This window comes from Trematomus bernacchii, unplaced genomic scaffold (genome assembly GCF_902827165.1).
Source record: "Trematomus bernacchii unplaced genomic scaffold, fTreBer1.1, whole genome shotgun sequence".
NCBI lineage: Eukaryota > Metazoa > Chordata > Actinopteri > Perciformes > Nototheniidae > Trematomus > Trematomus bernacchii.
In genome coordinates, this window is record NW_022987966.1 from 4,101,905 (window position 1) to 4,110,745 (window position 8,841).

The window sequence follows — 8,841 nt, forward strand, 5'->3', positions numbered from 1 at the left end:
AAAGTGGACCTATCATGCTATATTTAAATGATATATTGTAGGGCCATACCTTTATAAGGTATATTTATACGTTTCTGTTTTCAAAATACCAAACAGATCATGCATTTTAGCCATGCCTCATTTCGCTCTATGTGCTGTTTGCTGTCTACTGGGCTGATTCTATGAGCTGCAGCTGACCACGCCCCCCTGCAGGAGAGGGTAGCCGTGCTCTGATCAAGTCAAGAGGGGGAGAAAAAAAGATCTCCGTCCTGCGTGTTTTATTATATTGTTATAGGCCTATAGAGTCGTTATTCATTTGTTTTAAAGCTCAATAAATAACAAAGAAGACCTTTGACCGGCACTTTTCTCATTTTGTCCGGAAGATTTAAACTTTAACGGACATCTTGACCGGCGAAAGAAAACCTAACTGAAACTCTGCCGCACGGTCCCCTCGTTCCTTGGAAGAGGCGGAGAGGTGGGTGTTTGTCATCTGCTGGTGGACTAACCGGAGAGAATTACAGTGCTTGCCTCGACGGGGAGGGATTGCATTGAATTAAAGCAGCGGGAGCAAACGCTTGCCTCGGGGAGGGAGAAAAAAAGCCACAGCGGAGAATAAACAGAAGGGTAACCATGGTAACTATGGGCGGGAAGTCTTCTTCGCTGTTTTTGTGGCAGACTACAGCGCCACTTACAGGCCTGGCATATGTACTACAGCGTCTCCAGCGCTTTCGAGCGGCAATGGCCGGCCGTGGCCCAACCCCACATTCCCCTGATAGGTGGAGAGTTGGCCCAATAGCCGTAGCGCCACCGTCCTGACGTCAGGACAGTGTTCAAATCTGGATCAGTTTTTATCAGATCCGTTGCAGCCCCTTTTTTAGAGATTTGGGTATGGAGGAAAATAGAGAGGGTTGTGTTTTCTGACACTTGGTGAGTTCCCTGGAACACCGGGGACACATATTCATGTATAAAAGACGTACAAAAGTGCATTTTGCATGATAGGTCCCCTTTAAGCTGTTTCTCAATTTGGACACTTCTCATTAGGGGTGTAACGGTTCACATAATTCACGGTTCGGTACGTACCTCGGTTTGGGGGTCACGGTTCGGTACGGGTTCGGTACAACAAGAAAAAAAAAAAAAAAGTCCCAAATGCATAATTCCAGGTTTGTTGTTATTTATTTTTGAACAGTAGTGCAAGTTTCAGTATAAAAATAAGGAAGTCTAACATTTTGAATAATTAACTGTATTACACAGTTAAAAACAAACCACAAACAGTACCACACACACTCAGATGGCCGTATTATCTATAATGGCTGGCCATTATTATCTATAATGGCTGATGTCAAACAAAAAAGAATGTATTAATATTACATCATAAAAATATTACATCATAAATAATAAGAAAGTGTTTCAAGAGCGCATAGCCGTTGAAATATATATGCCAATAGCTTCCGTTATTTATTTTGGTCTGATCGGCTTTCATGTCTATTGGCTTCTTAAAAACAGCGGGGATAAGCTGTTGAACTGCTGTTGTTTTTTGCCGGGCTCCGGTGATTGGCAAATCTGGGTGATGCCTTCTGATATGATTTAGCATGTTTGGCGTGTGTTACCATTAGCATACCGCACCGCTGTCGAACAACGCCGACACACCGTCCTCGTCCGATCCACCACTCGCACTCCATCGTTATTGTAGTCCACAGGGAACCCAAAATGTTCCCAAACAGCTGATTTAAAATAAGCAGGTGGGTTCTAGCTCCTGTGTGTTATCTGAAATCGCCATACTAACTTTTCTTCTTCTTGTATTTTGTTCGTTTTGTTGTGTGTTCTTCTTGTTCTTCATTTGTTGTTTAACCTGTTAAGCCCCAAGCCTGTTTTTCAGGTCTCAGGCTCGAAAATGACATTTCCAGAACAAATGACCATAACTACACTTCTAAAAGGGGAAAAGAGCCAATAGAATCAAAGGGGAATTTCCACATACACACCAACGTTACCATTGAGAAATGAGAGCTATGCGCACGCAGTTTGCCCAAAGCGAAACCTATCTTACGCTCTGAAATCTAAAAACTTAAAACTAGGTTTATTGCTGATGGATTATCAGAAATCATTTCAAAGTGACACAGACACATTGGATTAACCTATGGATTAACCTTCAGCAGCGTTTTTATCGTTTTAATGCCATTGAAGACAACTTTTGATCAGACAACAACAAAGGTAAGACATATTGCAGTGTTGGCTACCTAATGCCACGTGGTGTGATGTCTGTTTTTGTTTCTAATGTCGCGAGTTCTGATCATGGAGTGATGATACAGATACCTATCGAATCTGTTTAATCTCACAATGCTAATCGATGGGTTTGATTTGCATTTACGATAAGTAATAAGGGTTTTATACCGTGAGTTCTGTGCTAACGGCGTTAGCATTTTTTCGCTCAGGGCTCAGCGTTAGTCTTGTGTTTTTTGTTGCTAAAAATGGTTCATATCATCAGTTAGCTGAATTTCTTCCCGTTACATGGATATGAAACATTCATAGTTTATTAAATATTAAGAAGCCATCAGACGCTGTTTCCTGCAGATGATGCGTTTTTCCGCCCGCCGGCGGGGGGATGGAGTTCAACAGGTTAAGGCGGCTGGCAAACAGCTTTTAGGCGCAATACCGCCCCCTGGATTATAGTATAATGGATATTGCCCTGAGTGACAGACTTTTTTCCCACTCGTAAAAAAAAAGGCGTATTCGTCGTGTGACTGCATGTGCCGAACCGTGACGTCCGAACCGTGACGGTTCGGGACGAATACGGATACCGTTACACCCCTACTTCTCATAGTACATTGCTTGTCATAGACAGTTCAACACTTTCGCAGTGTGAATTCTGACCGGGTAGGGTAATCTTAAATCACACATGGCGACTGTCCCCTCAGCGGATGTGATAATGACCACTGTTTGCTAGCTAGTTAGCTAGAGAACTAGCTATAGCAAACGTTATTGTTGGCAGAGGAAAATCAATACAGACTGCTGAATTAACCCTTTAAAATCAACGGTGGCTTCTTTCCAACACCAGTATAGTGGTACTTTCATTAAATACGGAGAAAAAGTAACGTAGCTAAGATGGCGGTTGTTGAGTGTGAGCAGTGTCCAGCATTCAACACTCAACTTTCTGACTGTTATAAGTGCACTATCCAGGTAGGCTACTCTGAGTGCACTGCCATTTGCCAAACCTTGCATTCAGATGCACTTATGCACTCAAAATAACACATGTACGAACAGAAGTGTGCCAATTGAGAAATAGTACTAGTCTTTTTGCTGCTAAGAAAGGGTCTCTGTTGTGTGGCTGTGGGTGATTATCAGAACATAGCCTTGCTGTTCATCACAAGTAACCTAATGTTTACCACCTAAATATCTTGTGAAGGTCTGAATATAGCACACTTACCGTCAGTTGTGTTAACTGACACTGAATAAGAATAAATAATTAAAACTGCGGTCGCAGAAGTGCGTGCAGTGATGAGCGGGCCCTCGCGTCCGTGCGCCTGTCGGGGAGGGCGGCCGGTCGTCCCGGCGTCAAGCAGACGGGCGCGAGTCCTCCGAAATGAGCAGTTTGTCATTTCTATAATTTTCGCGTCCCAGACTCCCAGATCCTCCGGCAGCGACCCGGAAACGGATGTCGGCGCGCCGTCTCGAAGGAAAACAAATTTCTCTAAAGGCTCGTCGAGGATCGATTATCGAGGAGGCTGTCTGGAGGAGCCGTAACCGAGGATACACTGATTTAGAGGAGAGAAGAGAGAGGAGAGAGGAGTGTCTCTGGAGGAGCTATAACCGAGGGTACACTGATATATTCTCCGGAGTCGATTTCAGCCAACAGTGATGTTTAAAAGAGGTGTGACGCATGGCTGGACTTATGTCAACGAAGCACAGCTCTGCAAACTGTTCCCGTTGTGATTATAAGTTATTTAAGATGATCAAATGTGCATCAGACTTTCTGCCCTTTACCGTTTGTTTACTCACTAATCACATCTCCCCTGGATGTTAGGCTATTTTCTATACAACTGCTTTCATTGCGACGCGATGTTTACAGTGAGAACAGCTGCTGAGGTCAGTGCAGAAAGCAGAACAGTGTGTATGATATATATCGCTCAATAATATATGTAACAGGCCTACATTTCACACTTTATTTGTAGGCTTTAGGAGATATCTACAAATAAACAGTAGGGTTAGGGTTAGGGTTATGGAGTGTATAGGTGTCTGTTGTAATGAATATGCCGCCAACAAAGGGCGTTGTTGGACAAACAGTAGGTGTGTGTGTGTGTGTGTGTGTGTGTGTGTGTGTGTGTGTGTGTGTGTGTGTGTGTGTGTGTGTGTGTGTGTGTGTGTGTGTGTGTGTGTGTGTGTGTGTGTGTGTGTGTGTGTGTGTGTGTGTGTGTGTGTGTGTGTGTGTGTGTGTTGATGTGCCGGGCAGACAGGCGGGTCTCAGTAGCTTAAGGTAGTATCTGACATATAAATGGTCAAAAATGGTACATTCTCCGTTAGCTTACGAGCTCCATGTTCAAGCGATCGACTATTCCTTCGCAATGTACCATCACATTGGATATGCGCTTAAATTGAGATTGGAATTTTTCCGATCATTTCCCTATGACGAATTAGCAAAAATGTGCTTAAAATGCATGAAAAACGCACATTTTTGAAAATGGCCGACTTTCTGGGGGGCGGGGCTAATGAAAAGCAATTTGAAATATGTGTGCAATCATAATAGCAATGTGTATACAGCGTTTCGTGAATATCGGAAAAACTATATGCGAGCAATTTGGAGCAATTTGCGACATGTAAATCGTCAAAGATTGTGTATTCGCTGTTAGCTTACGACCTCCACGAGTGATTTTTCAAAAATGTGCTCCACAATTAAGTATCATATTGGATAGGGGCTGAACTTGTCCTGGAATGGAATTTTTCCGATCATTCCCCTAGGAGGAGTTTGCAAGAATGTGCTTAAAATGCATGAAAAACGCACATTTTTCAAAATGGCCGACTTCCTGGGGGGCGGGGCTAATGGAAGCTATTTACAAATATGTCCGCAATTCCATGAGGAATGTCTTTGCCAAAATTCGTGAAGTTCTGAGAAACTATATGTGACTACCACACAATAGGGGGCGCTAGTGAGCAGCTTTTTTGAAAAATTACGTATTTTTTTTACATTCTCGAAAAGGTCGTGGGCTCTGACGTGTGTCCCAAGTTTTGCGTCCGAAGCTCATTTTATGCTATCGCAATTAAAAAAATATGTATAGGCCACGCCCACATTCTGCATTTGTTGCGACACTTTAAATCTCAGTTTGTTGTCACCCCCAGAGTATGTGTAAAACAAAACAAAAAGGATTCGTCCATCCGCTCTTGAGTTATAAATTGGTGGTGTTTTTGGCGCCCCCTATAGTCCAAAATGAAAATGCTTTGGTGTGCCTATTCCCCAAGACAGACTGAACCTATCCACCAAAATCTGTGATGTTTGGATACATTGTTGATGAGTTATGAGCATTTCTTTCTAAGCCCCGCCTTTTTGCGAGTACGTTTTGATTGACAGCGGCAATATTTATCGTCCTAACATGCTCATTTTCTATGGTAATGTGTCTGACCCTCCACCGATGCTGTATACGAAGTTTGGTGTTGAAAAACTGAAAATTGAAATTTAAGTGAATATTTCACTGTTTTGAACATTATGCTAATTTAAATTAAAAAAAATGTAGGCGGAGCTTAGGGTTCCAAGAGGATTATTTGTAGAGCAGGTCCACCCGGATATGTGTGCAACATGTCAGGTCATTGGGAGTTACGGTGCGACTTTGTAAATGTATTCCGAAATGGGATTTTGATAGGTGGCGCTAGTGAGCAGGTTGGAATATTTAACGCCGCATTGACTCCAGAATATTGTAGTTTTCACCAGTCCTGGCGTCCGTGCAAAATTATACAACTTTGTAAGCGTCCTAAAGGCCTAAAAAACACACACAAAAAAAAAAGACGCCGTTGGGTCCTAGCGCTCCGTGCTCGGGCCCTAATAAGAATTCCTCCAATAACAATAGGTTCCTCGCACTTCGTGCTAGGACACCGTTGGGTCCTAGCGCTCCGTGCTCGGGCCCTAATGACATTGATTCCCAGTTGTTAGGCTTACATATGCTAACGCAACTAGGGTCTATGTTTTAAGGGCACAAACTGGGGCTATAATCACCCAGTGTTCTGCTCTTTATTCTTTATTCTACCCTGACTGTAAAACAGTCAGGGTAGATAAAATCCCAAAAATACCTCATAGTATTTAATGTCATTATTCCAGGACCCTTGAATGTTATTGAGTCCTATAATGTAAACCTCTATTGTTATCCTAGTTTTTTTTATCTCCAGTCTTTGAATTTTAACTAGTTGACAAAATGGACAGAAAAATGACTACTTTCTGCAAAAAAAAAGAAAATCATATGTCTAGCTAAAATCCTAGTCATTCAAACTAAACTATGATTGCTTGGCTTGTCAATAGTGTTGATGTTTTTGTTTCATGTGACAGGTCATACATTAATCTGCCATAATAAGTCACTCCAAAACACCTGAAAATAATGAGCTCCCTAGTTGAAGAGGTGCCAGAATGCACAGTGTTAAAGGGATCCCAGTTCGTAAAGGTGAGAGAGAAGGCCGACGGCTGCCTGCATCCCCACCAGACCATCTTTCACACTTGTAATTGGTGTTTACGTTGTGTTAATTGTTACTCCAGACACACAGTAAAAGTTTAACTTTTTTGCGTGTTATGTTGTTTTCAAAAAGGAATGATGTTGTTTTCAAAAAGGAACTTTGGCTTGCAAGTAATTGAACATTGCACTATGCCAGATTTTGTAGCGACTCTTGACTTTTTTCTTTATAAAGCAGCAGGTTTTCTCAATATTTGATTTGACTTTTTCTCACAGGATAAAGACATCGACTGGTCCATACCAGAGGCCTGTACTACGAAGCTGTTTCAACCTAACCTGGATATGTTTGAGTTAGCCAGTTGGCCCAATCCAAAACATACGCGCTCTCGCTAAACTGTACTACGACGCTGGTTATCAAGTGGATCGCTCAAGCCAGCCGTGTGCGTGTTCACATGAAAGGGGTGGTATTTGGAGCATTCGACCAATCACAAACATGGACAAGCGTACTGACAGCGCAGCGAGTCATACTTCCTGAATGAAAAGTTAACTTTAATATTAGTCAAATATGAAGAAGTTAAACTTTAAACATCCATGACTTAAACACTTTATCCAGGATAAAAGCTGCATAGCTGCATAGCTGCACCTGCAAGGTGAATACAGCTGGTAAAAGAAAAAGCGTTTGAATGCGTACATCAACAGGATTATGATATCACCGCCCCGTCCAAGACACGAGTGGATCTGACTTTAATTACATTTGACTCGAGTGTTTCGTCAACTTAATGTGTTGCTTAAAATAATACTTCTGCATACAGTATGTGACACTGTGAGTGTTGCACGGCCAGATACGGCTCAAGAAGCTGACTCAAATAAGGAAATATATGATAGAAATCCGGCTTCGTAGTACAGGCCTCAGAGGCCTGTACTACGAAGCCGGATTTTCGCTTAGCCGGCTAACTTCAGGGAAAGCTCGGGCTTTCCGGTCCTACGACGCTGGTTATCTTTTTAGCGGGCTAGATCTCCATGGTAACTTATGCTGAGCGGCTAACCTCCTCGGGAGGAGGTTAGGTTGCAGGCTAAGAGATCAACTCAGTGAAAGCACCGCCTGCTGACCAATCAGAGCTCCGTGTGCGGAGTTTAAAGCTATCAAGTCATATTACAGGATAGAGGAAATACAGAAAAACTGCCGTTGCAGGAAAGACGGCCGGCAAAAATCAACTGACTGTGTGAACGTGAAAATTAATAGAATATCCCCTCCCATCTTCAGAGCAATCTGACTATTATAACATTAGCGTTAAGAAAGCTTACTTAAATATCTGCCACAACATAAGTAACCGGATCAGAGTAACATTAAGTACAGTCCGCGGCACTGTGAGTGCAGACGTCGATGTGTCCCATTATCATTCATATCATATCACATCATAATGTATCATATATTTCCTTATCTGAGTCAGCTTCTTTAGCCGTATCTGGCCGTGCAACACTCAGTGTCACATACTGTATGCAGAAGTATTATTTTAAGCAACACATTAAGTTGACGAAACACTCGAGTCAAATGTAATTAAAGTCAGATCCACTCGTGTCTCTGGTGACATTAAAAACAACAACTTTTCTATACTCTGATCTGTTTGAACAGTGTACAAACCAATGGTGTCTCAGTGACTATAAACATTAACTTTATACATTGTATGCCCAAGACCACTCTGAGAGTTGAATAAGATAAACATAGAGGCCATCGATGTTTAATGTTTATCTCAAAACAAGGAGCCACATCAGGTTTAAATATCAGCAGACCAGAAGCATCTTTGAAGTTTGAGAAAGGAACGATTTAAAGAAAATAAATTGTACTAAACAAGGCAAGGCAAGTTTATTTACATAACACCTTTCAACACTAGGCAATTCAAAGTGCTTTTAAAAATTGGAAGACATTAAGGGCATTAAGAAATAGTGCATCGGAAACACATTATAAAATGGCATTTAAAAAAATTCATTAAAAAGCAAAGATAATAAAATAAACATAACACAGGTATAAAATGCATGAAAAAAAGGTTACAGTGCAGTGTAAGATATGAATAGTTCAATTAAAAGCAGCGACAAAAAGAAAAGTCTTCAGCCTGGATTTAAAAGTAGTAGGAGCTGCAGCGGACCTGCAGTTTTCTGGTTTGTTCCAAATATTTGGAGCATAATAACTGAACATCTCCATGTTTACTTCTGACTCTGGGGA